Raw genomic sequence first — 21,104 nt, forward strand, 5'->3', positions numbered from 1 at the left:
CCATCCAAGGACTGCCATCTAAGTAAAGAATTGAGTTAAATGGTGCCCTGTCACTTAGCGAGTCACTAGGCTCGTCCACACCCAAGGGGAGGAGAATGTGTAAGCCAGTGAATACCAGGAGATGGGGACCAGGAAGGCTATTCTAGAGGCTGCCCACCACACTTTGTAAAACTAGAGCTTATTTACAACTTCATTCTTCTGTTGTAAAAAAAATGCATGCTCATGATCAGAAAATATCTATAAAAAAAACAAAAACAAAAACAAACTGCTCGCTGTTGAGTTGATTCCTACTCATAGCAACCCTACAGGACATAGTAGAACTGCCCCAGAGGGTTTCAAAGAAGCAGGTGATGGATTTGAACTGCTAACATTTCTGTTAGCAGCTGAGCTCTTAACCACTGCACCACAAGGGCCTCGATCAGAAAACAGAAAATACAAAAAGTACAAAATCAAACTCTTTAACTTTGATGTCTCCTCTTATATCATTAACACATGTTGGACCTCCTTTGTCCCTTGCTGCTCTCATTGTTAATGCCGGGTCCTATTTCATCCCTTGTAACTGGAGCTCTGCTCCACAGCCTTCAGTATGGATTACACCTCACCGTAAAGAAAGCAAAAATTCTAACAACTGGACCAATAAGCAACATCATGATAAAAGGAGAAAAGATTGAAGTTGTCAAGGGTTTCATTTTACTTGGATCCACAATCAACACCCACGGAAGCAGCAGTCAGGAAATCAAAACACGCATTGCACTGGGCAAATCTGCTGCAAAGGACCTCTTTAAAGTGTTAAAAAACAAAGATGTCACCTTGAAGACTGAGGTGCGCCTGACCCAAGCCATGGCGTTTTCTATTGCATCATATGCATGTGAAAGCTGGACATTGAATAAAGAAGACCAAAGAAGAATTGATGCCTTTGAATTGCTGTATTGGCGATGAATATTGAATATACCATGGACTGCCAAAAGAACGAATAAATCTATCTTGGAAGAAGTACAACCAGAATGCTCTTTAGAAGCAAGGATGGCGAGACTGCGTCTTATATACTTCGGACATGTTGTCAGGAGGGATCAGTCCCTGGAGAAGGATGTAATGCTTGGTAAAGTAGAGAGTCAGCGGAAAAGAGGAAGACCCTCAATGAGATGGATTGACACAGTGGCTGCAATAATGGGCTCAAGCATAACAATGATTGTGAGTATGGCGCAGGACCGGGCAGTGTTTTGTTCTGTGGCAGATAGGGTCGCTGTGGGTCAGAACCAGCTCAACAACACCTAACAACAACAACTAACAACAGCTGGGGCTCTGCTCCTCATCTGGGTGCTTTGGCCTTGTATAGACCCCAGGTGTACCAAAAGCTCCCACATTCCTGCATCTATGACCACAAACCCTATTGCCTCTCTGTTGTGATAGATGAGCCACCATCCTCCCAGTCAAGGCCAGTCCTCCCACCTGAGCACTAGACCCACACCTTTCGCCTCCTCAAGGGACTTATGGCAGCAACGCTCACCACTCTCCAGAATCAACATTTTCTCTTTCAACTGGATCATTCCTATCAACAAACAAACCAGTTGCCATCCGGTTGACTCCAACCCATGGCAACCCTGTGTGTCTCAGAGTAGAAGTGTGCTCCATAAGGTTTTCAATGGCTGAGTTTTCAGAAGCAGATCACCAGGCTTTTCCTCCAGGCACCTCTGGGTGGATTCAAACCCCCATCCTCTGGTTAGCAGCTGAGTGCATCGACTGTTTGCACCACCCAGGGACTTCTGAACAAGGTGATAGATTTTATAATCATCAACTGGCTTGAAAATGTTGTTGTTGTTAAGTGCCATTGAGCAGATTCCAGGTCACAGCGACACCATTAGGACCATTACGCCGCCCTGCATGTAACCGCTTCCTTGGTACCCACCTTGGATATTACAACCTGAGAGCCCATCTCATGAAGCCATCCATGTTCAGGCACTGTTATGGATTGAATTGTGTCCCCCTGAAACTTGTGTTGAATTCCTAGTCCCTGTATCTGTAAATAGGAGCCCTGGTGGTGCAGGGGTTAAGCATGTGGCTACTAACTGAAAAGTCGGCAGTTCAAACCCGCCGGTTGCTCGGAAGGAAAAGATGTGGCAGTCTGCTTCTGTAAGGGTCGTTGGTAGGTGCCGTGGAGTCATTTCCTACTCATAGTGCACAACAGAATGAAACACTGCCCGGTCCTGCACCATCCTTACAATCGTTGTTATGCCTGAGCCCGCTGTTGCAGCCACTGTGTCAGTCCATCTCGTTGAGGGTCTTCCACTTTTTCGCTGATCCTCTACTTTACCAAGCATGATGTTCTTCTCCAGGGCCTGGTCCCTCCTGATAACACGTCTGAAGTATAGGAGATGAAGTCTTCCCATCCTTGCTTCTAAATGATTCCGGAAAGGTTATAGCCTTGGAAACCTTATGGGGCAGTTCTACTCTGTCCTATTGGGTCGCTATGAATCAGAATCGACTCGATGGCAACCGGTTTGCTTTTGATATACTTGTGGATAAGAGCCCTTGCGGAGCAACGGACGAGCGCGCAGCTGCTAATCAAAGGTTGGCGGTTAGAACCCGCCCAGCGGCTCCACAGGAGAAAGACCTGGCGATCCGCTCCCGTAAAGATTGCAGCCTAGGAAGCTCTACAGGCCAGCTGTACTGTGTTGCATGGGGTCACTATGAGTCGGATTGGACTCAATGGCACCCGACAACAACATAACTGGTGATTGTAACCCTATTTGGAGAGACGGTTTTCTTCATTATGTTAATGAAGACCTTTAGCAGTGTAGGGTGTCTCTTAAACCAGTCACGGGTGGGTTATAAACAAGCCGATTAGGCACCAAAACCCATTGCCATCTAGTCTGTTCCAATTCATAGCGACCCTATAGGACAGAGTAGAACTGCCCCATAGAGTTAGATTAGGCACAGAGACAAGTAAACACAAACGGGAAAGCACAGATGTCAGGTGAGCTCTCCAAGGAACCAGGAACAGAAGCTGAAAGACCCCAGGACTTCCCCCAGCGTTGACAGAGAAAGCCGTCCCCTAGAGCTGGCGCTGTGGATTTGGGCTTCCAGCCTCCTTAACTGTGAGCAAATACATTTCTGCCCTGGAGCCGCCCACTCAAGGTGTTCCTGTTGCAGCGGTGTCAGGGAGCTAGGACAGTGGTCTGTGTGCAGAGGCACTTCTTTGGGGGCCTTGAGAGACACAGAGCGCTGCCGGCCCTCAAGTACGTGGTGACAAGACGCCCCAGACCAAGACACTGCGGTGAAAGTGAGGATGAGGGAGATGGAGCCTTGCTGGCGGGTCTCCAACCTTCCAGTCGGGCATTTTGTTGCTGTGTTTGCTGTAGTACCCGCCTCCTCAAAAGCATCCGAAGGGAAATTAGAGGGGTGCTTTGGGAAACTGGAAAAACCACTGTGCTCCCGCTGCAGCATCGGTTGACACGCTTGCTCGGCTTTGATTAAGGGGAGTGGGTGTTTGTGGGGGCTTTCTGCAAGAGGCCTTTGATTGGGAGATGGTTTTGTGGCTTTGGCCTGTAATTTGGATCCAAGTGACCAGGCCCAGTAATGTGATAAACTCACAAACCTCTGCTTGTGATCTGACTCAGGGGGCAGCTCCCCACGAACGACGATCAAAGCCCTGTGAACCCTCGTCTTGGAGGCTGGGTTGGGAGGAGGGCTGAGCCTCCAGGGACAGGCGATCAGGATGGGCCCTGTAAGGCTGGCTTTGGAAATTTGGAATAAAACCCACCGACCTGTTTACCATCTAGTTCTAAACGCACACTGCCATCAAGCTTCGTTTTTTAAAAAAATTGCTGTAAAAATATATATAACACATTTGCCAATTCAACATTTATCAGGTGTGCAATTTCGTGATGTCAATTGCATTGATCCTGCCGTGTAACCATCACCCTTAATTGCTGCCGAATTTTCCATCACCACAAACGGAAACTCATTGCTCCCTAAACAATGTCCCCCCACCCCTTCCCAATCCTGTCATTGTTAGTTGCCTTCGAGTTGATGGTGCCCACAAGTGTGCAGAGCAGAGCTGCTCTACAGGGTTTTCAAGGCGGTCAACTTCTGGAAGCAGGTCTCCAGGCCTGTCTTCTGAGGTGCCTTTGGGTGGTTCAAACCATCAACCTTTTGACTAGTGGTGACTGCTAATAAACGTTGGACTCCATACTTTTGCCTATTCTTGTCATTTCACATGAGCGGGATCATACAATGTTTGCCCAGTTGTGATTGACTTATTTTACTCAGCGTCATGTCTTCGAGGTTCAGCCATGTTGTAGCAGGTCTCAGGACGCCATTTCTCTTTATGGCTGAGTAATAGTCCATTGTATGGATGGACCACATTTTATCTGTTCATGCATTGGTGGACACTTAGGTTGTTTCCACCTTTTGGCTAGTGCTGAAATGAACGCTGGTGTACAAGTATCTGTTTATGTCCAGCTGTCTTGTTTATCTAATGTTGCTATAACAGAACTACCACAAGGGGATGGCTTTAACAAAGAGAAGTTTATCTCTCGGAGTCTAAGAGGCTAGAAGTCTGACTTCAGGGTGCCAGCTCCAGGGGAAGGCTTTCTCTCACTGCTGGCTCTGGGGATAAGTCCTTGTTACTAATCTTCCCCAGTTAGGAGCTTCTCAGTGCAGGGACCCCGGGTCCAAAGGACGTGCTCTGCTCCTAGCTCTGCTTTCTTGGTGGTATGAGGTTCCCCTGTCTCTTTGCTCACTTCTCTCTTTTATATCTCAAAAGAGATAACTCCAAGAGACAACCTAATCTTGTAGGTTGAGTCCTGCCTTGTTAACATAACTGGCTTTAATCCTGCCTCATTAACATCATAGAGGTAGGATATACAATACATAGGAAAATCACATCAGATCACAAAATGGCAGACAATCACACAATACTGGGAATCATGGCTCAGCCAAGTTAACACACATTTTGGGGGGACACAATTCAATCCATGACAGTCGCTGTCAAGGTTCAGTTTTGCTAGATGTTGGCATTTGAGACTCCCACATCCCAGGCTAAACTTTGTGAGGCAGGTGGGGAGCTAGAGTTATCTGACCCTGGGGACTCACACTCAGGCGGGGTTCTGCACAGCAGTGTTGGACCAAGGAATGAAGGAAGGAATATTCAAGGTTCAAAGCCAAGCCCTTGGCTTGAACAGTGGTGGCTGTGGGCCATTCCAGGTGAGGCGTTCGCCCCAGGAGAGCTTTTAGATGGCTGTGGATGTTTGAATGTCACTGGAGACACGTGGGCTCTTTTTTTAAATTTTATTTTTATTGTGTTTTAAGGAAAAGTTTACAATTCAAGTCAGTTTCTCATATAAAAACTTATACACACATTCTTATGTGACCCTACTTGCTCTCCCTATAATGTGACAGCCCACTCCTTCTCTCCACCCTGTATTTCCCGTGTCCATTCAACCAGCTCCTGTCCCCCTCTGCCTTCTCATCCCGCCTTGGGACAGGAGCTGCCCACATAGTCTCATGTGTCTATTTGAGCTAAGAAGCACACTCTTCACCAGTGTCATTTTATGTCTTATAGTCCAGTCTAATCTTTGTCTGAAGAGTTGGCTTCAGGAATGGTTTTAGTTTTGGGCTAACAGAGAGTCTGGGGGCCATGACCTCTGGGGTCCCTCCAGTCTCAGCCAGACCATTAAGTCTGGTCTTTTTACTAGAATTTGAGTTCTGTACCCCACTTTTCTCCCGTTCCATCGGGGATTCTCTGTTGTGTTCCCTGTCAGGGAGGTCATTAGTGGTAGCTGGGCACCATCTCGTTCTTCTGGTCTCAGGCTGAAGGAGTCTCTGGTTTATGTGGCCCTTTCTCTCTCTTGAGTTCATATTTTCCTTGTGTCTTCGGTGTTCTTCATTCTCCTTTGCTCCAAGGGGGTTGAGACCAATTGATGCATCTCAGACGGCTGCTTGCTAGCGTTTAAGACCCCAGAATGTGGACTCTTTTTGACTAGTAACGACTTTCTCTTGCTTCCTAAATCAACAAGATCAGAAGGCTGCTGAGAAGACAGACAAACTCTAAGTGTGTGTGTGTATTAAACATCGTGGGGAAATTGGGGGTGAGCGGGATAAAAGTGGCAGGATGGGGTGAGAGAGAGATGCAGTGGGGCTGGAAGATGGGATGGGGAAGGGGTAGGGTAAGGGATGGGATGAGAGAGAGATAGGTGGGGTTGGAAGGTAGGGTGGGGAGGGGTGGGGTGAGGGATGGGATGAGGGGTGATGGGGTGAAGATGGAGGCATGGGGTGGGCATTGGGAATCAGCTGCAAAGGATGTGAGTTCCTCCCCTTCTCTGGCCCTGCAGGGTCCCCGTAAGCCTACACCACCCCCATGGTCCTTATGTACATACGTCACATATTTGTGCCTGTGTGCCCTTTGGAGTCTTTGCACGATGCAGACAGTTAATGCTCTCAGCTGCTAATTGAAAGGTGCCTTGGAAGAAAGGCCGGGAGATGTGCTTCTGAGAAATGAGCCATTGAAAACTCTACGGAGCAAAGTTCTATTCTGACATCCACGGGGTCGCCATGAGTTGGAGTTGATTCGACAGCAACTGGCTTATGTAGTCTTTGGGGCTCTGGTTTGCACTGCTATTTCTTTGCTCCAGCCCCTCCTCCCCAAATGTGACCAGAGTTAGCAAATTCTCTTTTCCCCTCGGTTTGGCCAGGAGAGGATTGGGAATTTTCAAACAGGAATGCTTCCCAGGAAACCAAAGGTAAACAAACCGACAGAATATAAGAATGAACGAGACATGAATGAGTTTATGCGGTGCAAATTTCTGATCCTGGCTTCAACCAAGATCTAATCAGGGGTCAGTGAGCTGAGCTGACGACACCACTTCTGGGGAAGTGGGCTCCAGCTTCTTCCCCTTTCTGAAGGTTAACAGGGACACTCAAACATCCAGCTCGAAGTATACTTTCCTATTTGACTTCAGCAGAGCGTGTGATCTTTGATACCATCTCTGGATTAGATGATAACTGAGTTTGGTGGGTTTTCCATGAAACAGGGACCACTGAGCAATGAAAACCTACGAAATGAGGTCTCTAGGGACAATTCACGGGGCTCTGCTCCCCATTCAACTCTTACCTCCAATGAAGAAGCTTGCTTATCTAGCTGGCACACGAAAGGAAACTTAACACTCAAAAGATTTTGACTAAATTAAACAGCTGAATTGGATAACCACTTCTCTGCTGGGGAAAATCTAGGTTGTTTCAAAGTTTTCACTACTATAAATAACATCTTTATACAAAATACTTTTCTTATTAGTAATCTGCTTCTCAGAAGCCCAGTGTTCTGTGAGATGTTAATAAAGTTACCATTAAAAAAAAAAAAAAGATTCTGAGGTCAAATTAACTGGGCAATTGCTAAACCAAAACACTCGCCGTTGAGTCGATTCCGACTCATAGCGACCCTATAAGACAGAGTAGAACTGCCCTGTAGGGTTTCCAATACAGAAGCAGACTGCCACGTATTTCTCCTGAGGAGCGGCTGGAGGGTTCAAACTGTCGACCTTTCGGTTAGCAGCCTAGCACTCTAACTAGTGAGCCACCAGGCCAAATGCTACATATTCTTAAAGATTCACAATGCACGTTACCACATAAAAGGTTCTGAGAAGTCCTACAGGGTAGAATTACACTTGTGCGTGACCAGAGCCCTTTTTTCATGTAATATCTATTGACATCCTTTGGAAGTATGCTAAAGTACTACTTGGGAAACACTGGCTTGGGACATACTTTCCAAAGTGACATAAGAGACTATAGGCTTTTGTTTTTGTTTTTCCTTCTCTCAAGAATACAAAAAGGGCTGTCAGAAAGCTGAGCAGAAGTATAGACTCAAAATACTGCAAGCACCGCCAGCAATGTGGAAGGAGAGCTACTATTTTCACCTCGTTCCACCCACACCGAGTTTTATCATTTTGTTTTATTTTGTTCCTTTTGGTGGAACTAACAGGTGTATACCTCCCTGGGTGGTGCAAACAGTTAGCATTCAGCTGCTAACCTAAAGTTTGGCCGTTCAAACTTAGGCGCAGCGGCTGCTGGGGGATCTGGTTCTGCAAAGATAGTTGCTATTGTTAGGTGCCATTGAGTCAGTTCCGACTCATAGTAGGACAGAGTAGAACTGCCCTATTGGGTTTCCAAGGAGTGGCTGGTGGATTTGAACTGCCCACCTTTCTGTTAGCAGGCACGCTCTTAACCACTACACCACCAGGGCTCCATGGAGTTGGCAGTGGTGGGATTACAGCCTAGAAGACTATGAGTGGGAATCAACTTGATGGCAGTAGGTTTGGTTTTGGTTTTTAACAGGTTATTTAATGACAGAGATGTTTCAACAAACAGAGGCAGCGCTGGAGGTGCTCACTGGTCTATGCTAAGAAACATGGAAGACAGGTACCTGGCCAATCGACCGGAAGAGATCCATATTTATGCCTATTCCCAAGAAAGGTGATCCAACCGAATGTGGAAATTATCGGACAATATCATTAATATCACACGCAAGCAAAATTTTGCTGAAGATCATTCAAAACTGGCTGCAGCAGTATATCGACAGGGAACTGCCAGAAATTCAGGCCGGTTTCAGAAGAGGACGTGGAACCAGGGATATCACTGCTGATGTCAGATGGATCCTGGGTGAAAGCAGAGAATACCAGAAGGATGTTTACCTGTGTTTTATTGACTGTGCAAAGGCATTCGACTGTGTGGATCATAACAATTTATGGATAACATTGCAAGGAATGGGAATTCTAGAACACTTAATTGTGCTCATGAGGAACCTTTACATAGATCAAGAGGCAGCTGTTTGGACAGAACAAGGGGATACTGATTGGTTTAAAGTCAGGAAAGGTGTGCGCCAGGGTTGTATCCTTTCACCATACCTATTTAATCTGTATGCTGAGCAAATAATACGAGAAGCAGGACTACAAGAAGAACGGGGCATCAGGATTGGAGGAAGACTCATTAACAACCTGTGTTATGCAGATGACACAACCTTGCTTGCTGAAAGTGAAGAGGACTTGAAGCACTTACTAATGAAGATCAAAGACCACAGCTTTCAGTATGGATTACACCTCAACATAAAAAAGAAAACAAAAATCCTCACGACGGGACCAATGAGCAACATCACGATAAACGGAAAAAAGATCGAAGTTGTCAAGGGTTTCATTTTACTTGGATCCATAATCAACACCCACGGAAGCAGAAGTCAAGAAATCAAAAGACGCGTTGCATTGGGTGAATCTGCTGCAAAGGACCTCTTCAAAGTGTTGAAGAGCAAAGATGTCACCCTGAAGACTAAGGGGCGCCTGACCCAAGCCATGGTATTTTCAATCACATCATATGCATGTGAAAGCTGGACAATGAATAAGGAAGACCAAAGAAGAGTTGACGCCTTTGAATTGTGGTGTTGGCGAAGAATATTGAATATACCATGGACTGCCAAAGGTACGACCAAATCTGTCTTGGAGGAAGTACAACCAGAATGCTCCTTAGAGGCAATGATGGCAAGACTGTGTCTTACATACTTTGGACATGTTGTCAGGAGGGATCAGTCCCTGGAGAAGGACATCATGCTTGGCAGAGTACAGGGTCAGCGGAAAAGAGGAAGACCCTCAAAGAGGTGGATTGACACACTGGCTGCAGCAATGAGCTCAAGCATAACAATGATTGTAAGGATGGCGCGGGACCGGGCAATGTTTCGTTCTGTTGTGCATAGGGTGGCTATGAGTCGGAACCGACTCGACGGCACCTAACAACAACAACAACAGTGTTGTTTTAAGTTTTGCTTCTTTCAGATTTAGTAAGCTTCACATTTTTTCCAATTTGTTATTCGAATTTTCTGAAGTAAGTTGTATTTTCTTCTTTTCTGACCACTTATTAAATTGTAACTGGTATTCATCGTATACATTTTATAGTGATATTTCCACGTATGTAGAGAGTTAACTTTTAATTTGTTTATTATTCATTTTCTCAATCACACATACGATTACGTGGGGTTTAAATTGTTTTACATATGCAAATTGTCTGATGAGATTTTTCTGGTTTTAGTCGGAATTTATTTCCTTTACACGGCAAAAGTGCCCTGGTGGCGCAGTGCTTAACACTCGGCTGCTAGCCAAAGGGCCGGCAGTTCAAACCCAACAGCCACCCCATGGAAGGAAGATGTGGCAGTCTGACTCCCTAAAGAGGACAGCCTTGGAAACCCTATGGGGCAGTTCTACTCCGTCCTGTAGGGTCACTAGCAGTTGGTTTGGTTTTGGTACACAGCAAAAATGCTATCCGACTTCTTCTAGCTTACTACAAATAAATTTGAAAAAATAACAATCTGTTTTTTTTTATCACACAAGTGACACCTGTTTAGTGCAGAAAATAAAAACAAGCAAAAATAAGAAAAGAAAAAAATAAGCAGCTGCAATCCCCCCACCCCCCGCCACCGCCACCCGCAGGAGACCAGTGGTAATTTTTTTGTAGATCTTTTCAGACTTTTTCTCAATAGTTATATGCAAGCAAGTTAAAAAGGTTTTTAAAGAGTAAAAAAGAAAATGTTAAAGTCAAAACAATTTTTATAGTATACTAAATACATTACTATAACAGTATTCTGAATGTTTAAGTGTATTTTTTTTTAACCTATCTGGGCTTTTCTGAAATGCACACCTAACTCATTTTTTCCTTATACTGAGCGTCAATTGCCCCAACAGCGCTGACAACTACCACTGGTGTCTAACAGGTGTTGAACTCTCCCTGCTGGCGGGCCTCTGCTTGGTGGCTTATACATGCTTACGGTAATCACACAATAAAGGGTGATTGTTGTTATCATTCCCGTTTAGCAGAAGAGAAGCCCACAGGTCAGAGAGAAGAGGTATTCTGCCCAGTGACACATTGTTCGGCACATACCCATTATTTTATTAGTTTGCCATGTACCAGATTCCTACGAGAGTTAGAATCTATTCCTTACTTTAAAATCCTAAAGCATGCAATTTAATAATTGTGGCTTGGTGATGTTCTAAAGGCTAACCTGGTGAGCTGAATGGCATTGCCTCCATGGACACCTGGGTGCACACAGGTACACAAGCACACATGTACACCTGTGCACACACATGTAAGCCTGTGCACACACACTTTTTCCCCTCTATGGTATTTTCTTCTTACTTCTAAAAGAGGAATTTCAGAATTTCACTATCGATTTATCACATTCCTGCGAACTGGAATTGACAGCAGCAATATGTTACTTATATTTGTAGTTGTACGATATTCATGTAAGACACAGTTGATTAAATTTCTTTCTTATCTACTACATTTTTCCTGAAATAATTTACTAGCATTTTGTGTTGTTTTTCTAGGTTTGCGATCATGACTACAATAAAATTGATGTTTTTGCTTCTTCCGTTCCTACCTGTATACCTCATTTCTTTTTCTAGTTAGATAACTTTTTCCAGTATTTTGAGCTTTATACGAAACAGGAGTGGTAACTGGCAGAGGGAACACTGCGGGATAATTCAGATTTTTAATGTTAATGATTTCTTGAACTTCTTTTCTTTCTTTGGTTTGTGGATTTGTTATTTTACTTTTTTTTTGTTTTTTTGCTTTCGGTGAAAATTTACAGAGCAAATGAGTTTCTGATTCAACAATTTATACACAAATTGTTTTGTGACGTTGGTTGCAATCCCCATAATGTGTCAACAGTCTCCTCTTCTCCTCCCTGGGTTCCCTGTTTCCAATTGTCCAGCTTTTCCTGTCCCTTCCTGCCTTCTGGTCTTTGCTGTTGGGCTGGTGTACCCGTTTATTCTCGTATACATGATTGAGCTACAAAGCAGATTTCTCACGTGTGTTATTGTTTGGTTTATAGACCTGTCTTACCTTTGGCTAAAGGCTAAGCTTCGGGAATAACTCCAGTCCTGAGCTAAAAGGGTGTCTGGGGGCCATAGTCTCGGGGTTCCTCCAGTCTCTGTCAGGCCGGTGAACCAGATTTTTTTTTTGTGGATTTGAATTTTGTTCTACATTTTTCTCCGGCCCTGTCCAGAACCCTCCGTTGTGATCCCTGTCAGAGTAGTCAGTTGGTGGTACCAGGGTACCCTCTAGTTGTTCTGAGTTCAGGCTGGTGGAGGCTGTGGTACCTGTGGTCCATTAGTTCCTTGGACTAATATTTCCTTTGTGTCTTTGGTTTTCTTCATTCTCCGTTGCTCTAGACAGGATGGGGCCAGAAGATGTATCTTAGATGGCTGCTGGTAAGCTTTTAAGACCTCAGACGCTACTCACCAAAGTGGGATGTAGAACATTTTCTTATGAACTATGCTATGCCAATTGACCTCGATGTCCCCTGAGCTCATGGTCCCCAGCCCCCAGCCCAAAATAACTTGGTCCCTCAGGGAGTTTGGATGTGCATATGAAATCATCTATAACTTTGCCTGGGTCTCATTGAGCTGACTCCGCTATGATGTGTACTCTTCCCCTTCACCTAAGTTACCACGTATCTGTCGTGTGGTTAGTGTTTTTCTCTCCCTTCCCTCATAACTATCAAAGATATATTTCTTTCTCTGTCTACACCTTTTCTTGAGTTTTTACAACAGTGGTCTCATGCAGTATTTGTCCTTTTGTGATGGATTTATTTCACTCAGCATAATGCCCTTTGGATTAATCTTTTCTTGAACTTCTATATTGAGTAATATCGGCTTTTAGTTTTAAATCCACAATATTTATTGGGTTTAGAAAGAAGATGGTCATGCAAATTTTTAAACAGCAAAATTTTTCGAATGCCTCCTTGTTATCCATCGAGATAATTCCATGATCTTTCACCATTTCTCTTGGCACCATGATAAATCTCGCTAAGCGTTCTTCTGCTTTAAGGGGATGACCCTGCTTGATTGCTGTGGATATCTTCTTATTTTATTTTATTTTTTTTGAGTGCTGAGATTCTCTGCTTGTGTTTGGGGACATTTTTAAATAAATCTTTTATTTTGGAATAATTTTAGCTAGCAGGAGAGTTCCCATATACTCTTCACGCATTTCCTCCATCGGTTAACAATCTTACATAACCTCCATGCCTTCGTCAAAACTAAGAAAACAACCTTGGTACACTACTGTTAACAAAACTCAGGCTTCGCTTGATTTTGCAAATTCTCCTCCCTACGTGGGGATTTTTGAGCCTGTCTTAACTGGTGCTGTTGTAACAGAAACACCACAAGTGGGTGGCTTTGGCCAACAGAAACCTATTCTCCCACAGACCTGGAGGCCGAAAGTCCAAATCAGGGCTTGGCAGTGTCGAGTCCACCCTTGGGCATTCCTTGGTTTGTAGATGATCTTCGCGTGGTGTCTGTCTTCCCTGTGTGCGTGTGGCCTCTGGGCCTATTTTGGTCTTTTTAGGAGCCCTGGTGGCGCAGTGGTTAAGAGCTTGGCTGCTAACTAGAAGGTCGGCAGTTGAAATCCACCAGCTGCTCCTTGGAAACCCCATGGGGCAGTTCTACTCTGTCCTATAGGGTTGCTTTGAGTTGAGGGCACCTAACAACAAAATTACTCTGAAGCAATTAGGGTTAGGACACTCCTGCCCTGGTGTGACCTCATTAGCATAACAAAAGAAAACCCTATTTCCAAGTAGGATCACATTCATGGCTGTAGGGGTTCGGATTCCAACACATATTTTGAGGGGACACAATTCAACCCTGAGCAGAGTCTATGCTTATAAGTGAGACCAGCCTGTAAATTTTCACTGCTCATTTCATTTCAAATCAAACTCTATTTGTTTCATAATTCTATAGCACATCCTACTTTTGTACATTTTTTATAATAGTTTATTTAACGGAAGAATTACTTGTTCCTTGTTGTTGTTGTTGTTGTGTGCCGTTGAGTAGTTTCCGACTCATAGCAAACCTGTGGGACAGAGTAAAACCGCTACCATAGGGTCTCCAAGGAGCGGTTGGTGGGTTTGAACTGCTGACCTTCTGGTTAGCAGCCTGAGCTCTTAACCACTGCACCACGAGGGTTCCTTTTTCGGACATAAATTTTTCATGATTCAGGCAAGGTTCTTGTCTTGGGAAGCCTCTGATAGCTTCCTCTTCTTTCCTTTGTTGTTGGCCAAATGGCAGATATGTTTCACACTGGGTCAGTTTTGGTAATAGCTTTTTGCGAGTAGTCATATGCTGTGACTTGGTTATCACATCTACAACCACTTCTCACGTATCGACATGGCTAGGTTCCAAAGACCAGGTCGTTAACGTGAAAAATCAGTGTTATGAAAAAACAGAGGAAGGACCACGTCAGATCACAAAATATTATTCAGGACACATATGTCCCTCTGGACCTGAGAGGTGGGAAATGTAGGTGGGGGCCATATGTCTCACTGGTCACAAAATGGTTACTGCCAGACATACGTTGTTAATGTGCGAAATAGTTGGATAGTAGATTTTCCCCCTCTTGTCATAAATACAAAATGTTGGAAAACGAGATAGTCAATAAGTGAGGAGTAGGTGTATTGGCATAAAGCTAAGAAAAATGTCTACCTAAGGATTTTAAAAATATCTGTGTTGAACTGGTTGTGAGTATCCTGTCACTTTGAGGACTAAGGTGTGCCTGACCCAAGTCGTGATGTTCTCAATCGCCTCATATGCATGCAAAACTGGACAGTGAATAAGGAAGACTGACGAAGAATTGATGCCTTTGAATTGTGGTGTTGGCAAAGAATATTGAATATACCATGGACTGCTAGAAGAACAAACAAACCTGTCCTGGAGGAAATACGGCCAGAATGCTTCTTAGAAACGAAGATTGTTAGACTTTGTCTCATTTTGGATGTTTTTCAGGAGGGACCAGTCCCTGGAGAAGGACATCATGCTTGGCAAAGTACAGGGTCAGTGAAAAAGAGGAAGACCCTCAACGAGATGGATTGACACAGTGGCTGCAACGATGGGCTCAAACATAACAACGATTGTGAGGACGGCACAGGAGTGGGCAGGATTTCATTCTGTTGTACATGGGGTCCCCATGTCAGAACCGACTAGACGGCACCGAGCAACAACAACAGTCCTACCTTATTCCTAATTGTGTTCATCTATTTATTTGATTACTCTTGATTAATAGGGTCAGTGGAGTGGCTGTGAGGTCTATGTTCAGGTTCCCACAGCTCTTGACCTTGGACAAGGTAGTTTAGTTCTCTAGGCTCCACTTTCCTCCCATGAGACATTAACACATTTCTAAGACATAATTTACAGGGATGTTGTGAGGATTAAATGGGATTAAATAAAAAGTAATGAGTGTTCAATGGATGGTAACAACCAAAAAATTTTCAAAGGAAATACTTCTTGGTTTTGTTTACTCCTCTTGTGTTTGCTTTAACTTCCCCTTTTGTTCCTTTTCTAGTTATTTTCACCAGGGATTTGGCTCATTGTATTTCCCATTTTCATTCATAATAATAAAAAGCAGTAACATTTCATCTGAATACTCCCTGATTCTCAGTGGGCTATACTCATATTTATATGTTTATAACAATATGTACTTATATTTATGTTTTATAAACCATGTGAAAATATAAATATTTATATAGCTGTTTATGTCATATATTTTATGTTGATAAATTATTTGCTTATATTTATGTTTTAATATTATATTTTCATGAAATCATTAAAAAATATAAATATAGCCCATCAAGGAGCATGAAGTAGTCCCAGGACTGTATTCAGAGGAAATGATGCTGCTACAAAAAAAACAAAAAAACAAAACAAAACAAAACACTGTTATATACATATACACATGACATATGTATTACAAACATTGATTCTTTCTTTCTGACCTAGACAATACATAAAAGAATATTTTAAAGTTTAGGGATAACCTATTGGTTAGGGGTTCCTCAAAAATACTGGTTACCTAACCCATCATCTGTTTTTCTTACCCACCTCAGTCAGAGCTGGTAAACCATCAGGAGCTGATCCCAGAAAGCGTGAGTGTTAACTGGGAAGGAGGAGAGCAAGAGACCCCGGCTCGGGGACAGCTGGGCAGCTGCTGTGGAATGGTCCCACTGCCCAGGAGAGAGCACGAGGGTGCTGGTGTTAGTGCACGGGTGTGAGTGTGAGAGAGAGTGTGTATAAGTGTGAGGGTGTGCAAGCGTGAGAGAGTGTGTAAGTGGGTGTGAGAAAGTGAATGTAAGTGTGAAAGTGTGTATGTGTGAGAGAGAGTGTGTAAGTGTGAGGGTGTGCAAGCATGAGAGTATGTGTAAGTCCGTGTGAGAAAGTGAATGTAAGTGTGAGTATGAGGGAGTGAATGTGTTCGTGAGGTGTGAACGTGTGTACAAGTGTGTGTATGAGTGTGGAAGAGGCATGGGTGGGGGAAGACATCTCTCCCGGCCTTCACTGCTCACTTTCTACTTCCTGCTGTTATTTTTGTGTTCCCCCCTCCCCTGGCCCTTCTCACACCATAAGCGTCTCCAGGACGTTTGTGTACGGGATTTGTCTCTGCACCTGGCGGATTGAGCTGTGTGTGTGGGACCTCTCTGTCACAGGCTGAATGTCCATGACTCACTTCCTGGTGGCTCCCAGTCATGCACCCCTAGACTCTGGCAGCTCTTACCCACTGGATAGAAGGGGCTTTGCGTTCACATTTGGGTGCTGGCTGCTTGGGTCTCTTAAGAAACCTGGGGACAGGTCACCGTTCCTACAAAACCCAGCACAAATGTCCCTTCCCCTTCTAGAAGCTGACAGAGCATTTGTCAGGAAGCCAGTCATCACGGATCTCCTGCGGTTCAAAACCCCTTTCTAAATGTGGAGCTGTGGGAAGAGCACGCTGAGCAGCAGATGACCTGGACTTCCACCTCTGGCTGTAACTCACCACGTGGCCTCCCAGCCTCGGTTTCCCTCTCTGTAAAGTAAGGGCTTGGGGGCAGTGGTCTGTGCCATCCCTCCTAGCTCAAGTGGGCTTGACTATGATGATAAGTGGGCCATGCCGCCTGTCTTCCCCTCTCCTAGGGTACGGCTAACTCCAGGTGTTTGTAAACCCAGACGCTTTCTTCGCGTGATGCTGGGAGAACCTCTCAGAAGGCTGGACTATAGTCCTCAGCAACGGAGATGTTCGATCCAGACCGCTAGACTTCTCTTTTTTTGAGCTCCCCCCTCCAAAAAAAACTACCCCCAAAACCAAACCTGTTGTCGTTGAGTCGATTCTGACTTACAGCGACCCTACAGGGCAGAGTAAAACTGCCCCTCAAGGTTTCCAAGGAGTGGCTGGTGGATTCGAACGGCCAACCTTTTGGTTAGCAGCTGTCATGGATTGAATTTTGTCTCCCCAAAATACATGTATCAACTTGGCTAGGCCATGATTCCCAGTATTGTGTGATTGTCCACCATTTTGCCATCTGATGTGATTTTCCCATGTGTTGTAAATCTTACCTCTAAGATGTTAATGAGGTGGGATAGGCAGCAGTTATGTTAATGAGGCAGGACTCAATCTACAAGATTGGACTGTGTCTTGAGCCAATCTCTTCTGAGATATAAAAGAGAGAAGTAAACACAGAGCAGGGGACATCACACCACCAAGAAAGAAGTGTCAGGAGCAGAGCGCATTCTTTGGACCCAGGGTTCCTGCGTGGAGAAGCTCTCAGCCCAGGAGAAGGTTGACGGCAAGGACCTTCCTCCAGAGCTGACAGTGAGAGAAAGCCTTCCCCTGGAGCTGACACCTGAATTTGAGCTTCTAGCCTTCTAGACAGTGAGGGAATAAATTTCTGTTTGTGAAGCCATCCACTTGTGGTATTTCTGTTATAGCAGCACTAGATAACTAAGACAGCAGCCGAGCTCTTAACTGTTGCACCCTTAAAAAACAAACAAACAAAAAAAAAAACGCGTTGCCACCGAGTCGATTCCGACTCATAGCGACTCTATCAGACAGAGTAGAACTGCCCCATAGGGTTTCCAAGAGCGCCTGGTGGATTCGAATGGCCAACCTTTTGGTTAGCAGCTGTAGCTCTTAACGACTATGCTACCAGGGCTTCCACTGCGCCCCTAAACCAACCCCTAGGGCTCCTTTTTTGAGCCCAGTACTCAACAATCCTCCAAGTGGTATTATTTCTGGTAGCCTATTATGATAATATATTTTTTTAATTTATCATTTTGTGAAAAAAAAATTCATTACGTTTCTGGTGTTGATAAACATATGTGAAAGGTTAATGTGTTATGACAGCACTCTCTGTTCTTGTTGTTGAGGAATCTGAAGGGATCAGCTATTTTTCCCTTCCTTGATCTCCTTCCAGAGAGCAAGGAGATGAGGAGGCCAGGCCTTCCTTGGCCCCCAGGGAAGAGTTAAGACACTGTTGTTTTAGAAAAGGGTTGAAATTGCTCAAGGGTAGGGCAGGCTCTGGGGTTATCTTGGGGGTTGGAAGCAGTAGCAGAGCCTGAGATGACTGCAGCTGGCAGGGAAGATAGGTGTGTGTGCGTGTGTGTTAGTGAAAATATACACAACAAAACATATACCGCTTCCAACAATTTCTGCGTGTACAACTCAGTGATGTTGGTTACGTTCTTCAAGTTATGGCACCTTTCTTGACAACATTACCCAAACTATTTTACCATCATCAGTGCAAACCCACTGCCCCCTAAGCTTCTCATCTATCCTGTTGAGTTGCTGTTGTTGATTTATCCCATACAGATGGTTCTTTAAAAGAGTGTAATGCTTATGTAGACATTCTTTTCTAATTAGGCTAAACTATTATTTATTTAAAAAATGACTTTCAGGAGATGATTTTGGGTCAAGGTTTAAAGACTTCCTCAGGGTAATAGTTTTGGAGGGGTCATGTGGCCTCAGTGGCTCCAGAAAGTCTGGATTCTATGAGAATTTGAAATTCTGTTCTACATTTTCCCCCTTTTGATCAGGATTCCTCTATTGAATCCTTGATCTAAATGTCCAGTAATGGTCGCCAGGCACCACCCAGTTCTTCTGGCCTCATGGCTATGAAGGTTATTGTTCATAGAGGTGATAGGGCACACATTCCCTATCCCCCTCCTATTTTTGTCTTTCTTTCTTCCTCTGGTGCGCTCAGCAAATAGAGACCAATTGTTGTATCTGGAATGGCCGCTCAGAAGCTTTTAAGATCCGAGGCACTACATGATGAACCAGGAAGGTAGAACGGAAGCACCGAAACTCAATATTAGGCCAATTAACAGGAATGAAGATGGGACTGTTTAAGGGAGGGGGTTCCAAGACTGGGATGGGCCCTTGCACTGTCCCCTCATAGCACCCAGAAAAGTGGCAGGTCCCTGATAGGGCAGTACCTGAATCCCAGGGTCAGGGATGGAGCGGGAGGGATAGTGGAGACTCATGTCAAAGGACAGGAGGGTGCACTGCTGTATCAGATGGGATGGTGGGGGATGGCATCCTGGAGGAGATGATGTTTGAAGTCACAGTTCATGAGGGAGCCAATACGTAGATTGATGGGGAAGAGCCTGTGCAAAGGCCCTGGGGCAGGAGCCATCCTTGGGTCTGGAGATGGGAGATTGCCCTGGCCACCAGTCAACAGTTTCTGGGTCTGCCTGTTTTAGGGGTTCTGTCAGCATCTGCAGCCCTGGTGGTTGTGCACTGGATACCAGTGTTGTATCAGGTTAGTTACACTCTTTAGGCTTGTTACCATGAGAATACGCACACGTGTTTTCAAATATTACCATGTGTTTTCAGTGTGACATCTGAAAAGGCGATCCTCACACCCTCTTGTGTGTTTTCAACAACCATTGTTTTATTTGCAATTTATTTACCACCTTTCTCTCAAGCATCTCCTGCCCCCCAAATTCCTCTTTGTCTCAATCATCTCAGGGTTACAAATGTTTTTTTTTTTCTCATTCTACCTCCATGGTTTTGGTTTAAGGGTCAAGAGAGATGTGGAAATGGGCCACTGAGTAATTAGTGAGGGCTCTGATGGCACAGTGGTTAAGAGTCATGACTGCTAAACAAAAGGTTGGCAGTTCAAATCCCCCAGCCTCTCCTTCGAAACCATACGGGGCAGTTCTACTCTGTCCTGTAGAATCTCTATGAGTCAGAATCCACTGGACTTGAAGGAAACGAGTTTGGTTTTTGGTTTTGTAACAAGATTAAGAGGTGGTTGGTGGCTCAGCGGTAGAATTCTCGCCTTCCATGTGGGAGACCTGGGTTTGACTCCCAGCCAGTGCACCTCATGCATAGCCACCACCTGTCTGTCCATGGAGGCTTGTGTGTTGCTGTGACGCTGAACAGGTTTCAGCAGGGCTTCCAGGCTAAGACGGACTAGGAAGCAAGGGCTGGCGATTTACTTCCAACAATCAGTCAGTGAAAACCCCGTGGACCACAATGGTCCGATCTGCAACTAATCCTGGGGATGGTACAGGGTGGGTAGCGTTTATTCCGTTGTGCATGGGGTCGCCGTGAGCTGGGGCCGATTTGACGCCGTAGCTAGCAGTAACCCCAAGGTTAGGTCTTCCATCAAAGTCCTCCCGAATTCCTTAGGAATTTGGTTATTAAATGGCTTCTTCAAACTCTCCTGAACAAATCTTAGAGTCCAATTGCCAAAACCCCCTTTCGGAAAGCCAGCCAGCCCATCTGCAATCTGAGAGACGGAGCCTCCCCGGATATAAGGAAAATCCTGGCTCCAGAATTGAAAATTAACGTGGTCAACAGTCATTTAGCAGGCTTTTCACCAAGCAAGGTTTTTTTTTAAGAAGAAAACAGCTCATAAAAGTCTATTTTAAAAACCTCAATGGACGTGATTGCTTGAAAATACTGTCATTATTTCTAAGTTAAATCAGTAAAATTTTTATTAATTTAATTATGTTTTCACTCCCTTGTTTTTGCACACCATAAAAACATTTAAACCAGTTTTTTTTTTAAACGTTCCTTAATCAAGCCTTTTATCTTCATGGGGCAACTTCCACCTGCCAGTTTGCAAACGGGCTTGTTTTGGTCAGCAGACCACAGTGCTCACTCCTCGCCGAAGTTTCCATCTGCAGGTGGCCCAATCCTGCCGTGGGCGCTCACCGCCAGTCGGAGGAGGCGAGGCAGAAATGACGGCTGGGTTTTAATTGGTTGAGGGTGTGTGTGGTTGGGGAGGGGGCGCGGATGCACGAAGCCCCTTTTCCATCATATCTTTG

This window comes from Loxodonta africana, chromosome 7, assembly GCF_030014295.1.
Source record: "Loxodonta africana isolate mLoxAfr1 chromosome 7, mLoxAfr1.hap2, whole genome shotgun sequence".
NCBI lineage: Eukaryota > Metazoa > Chordata > Mammalia > Proboscidea > Elephantidae > Loxodonta > Loxodonta africana.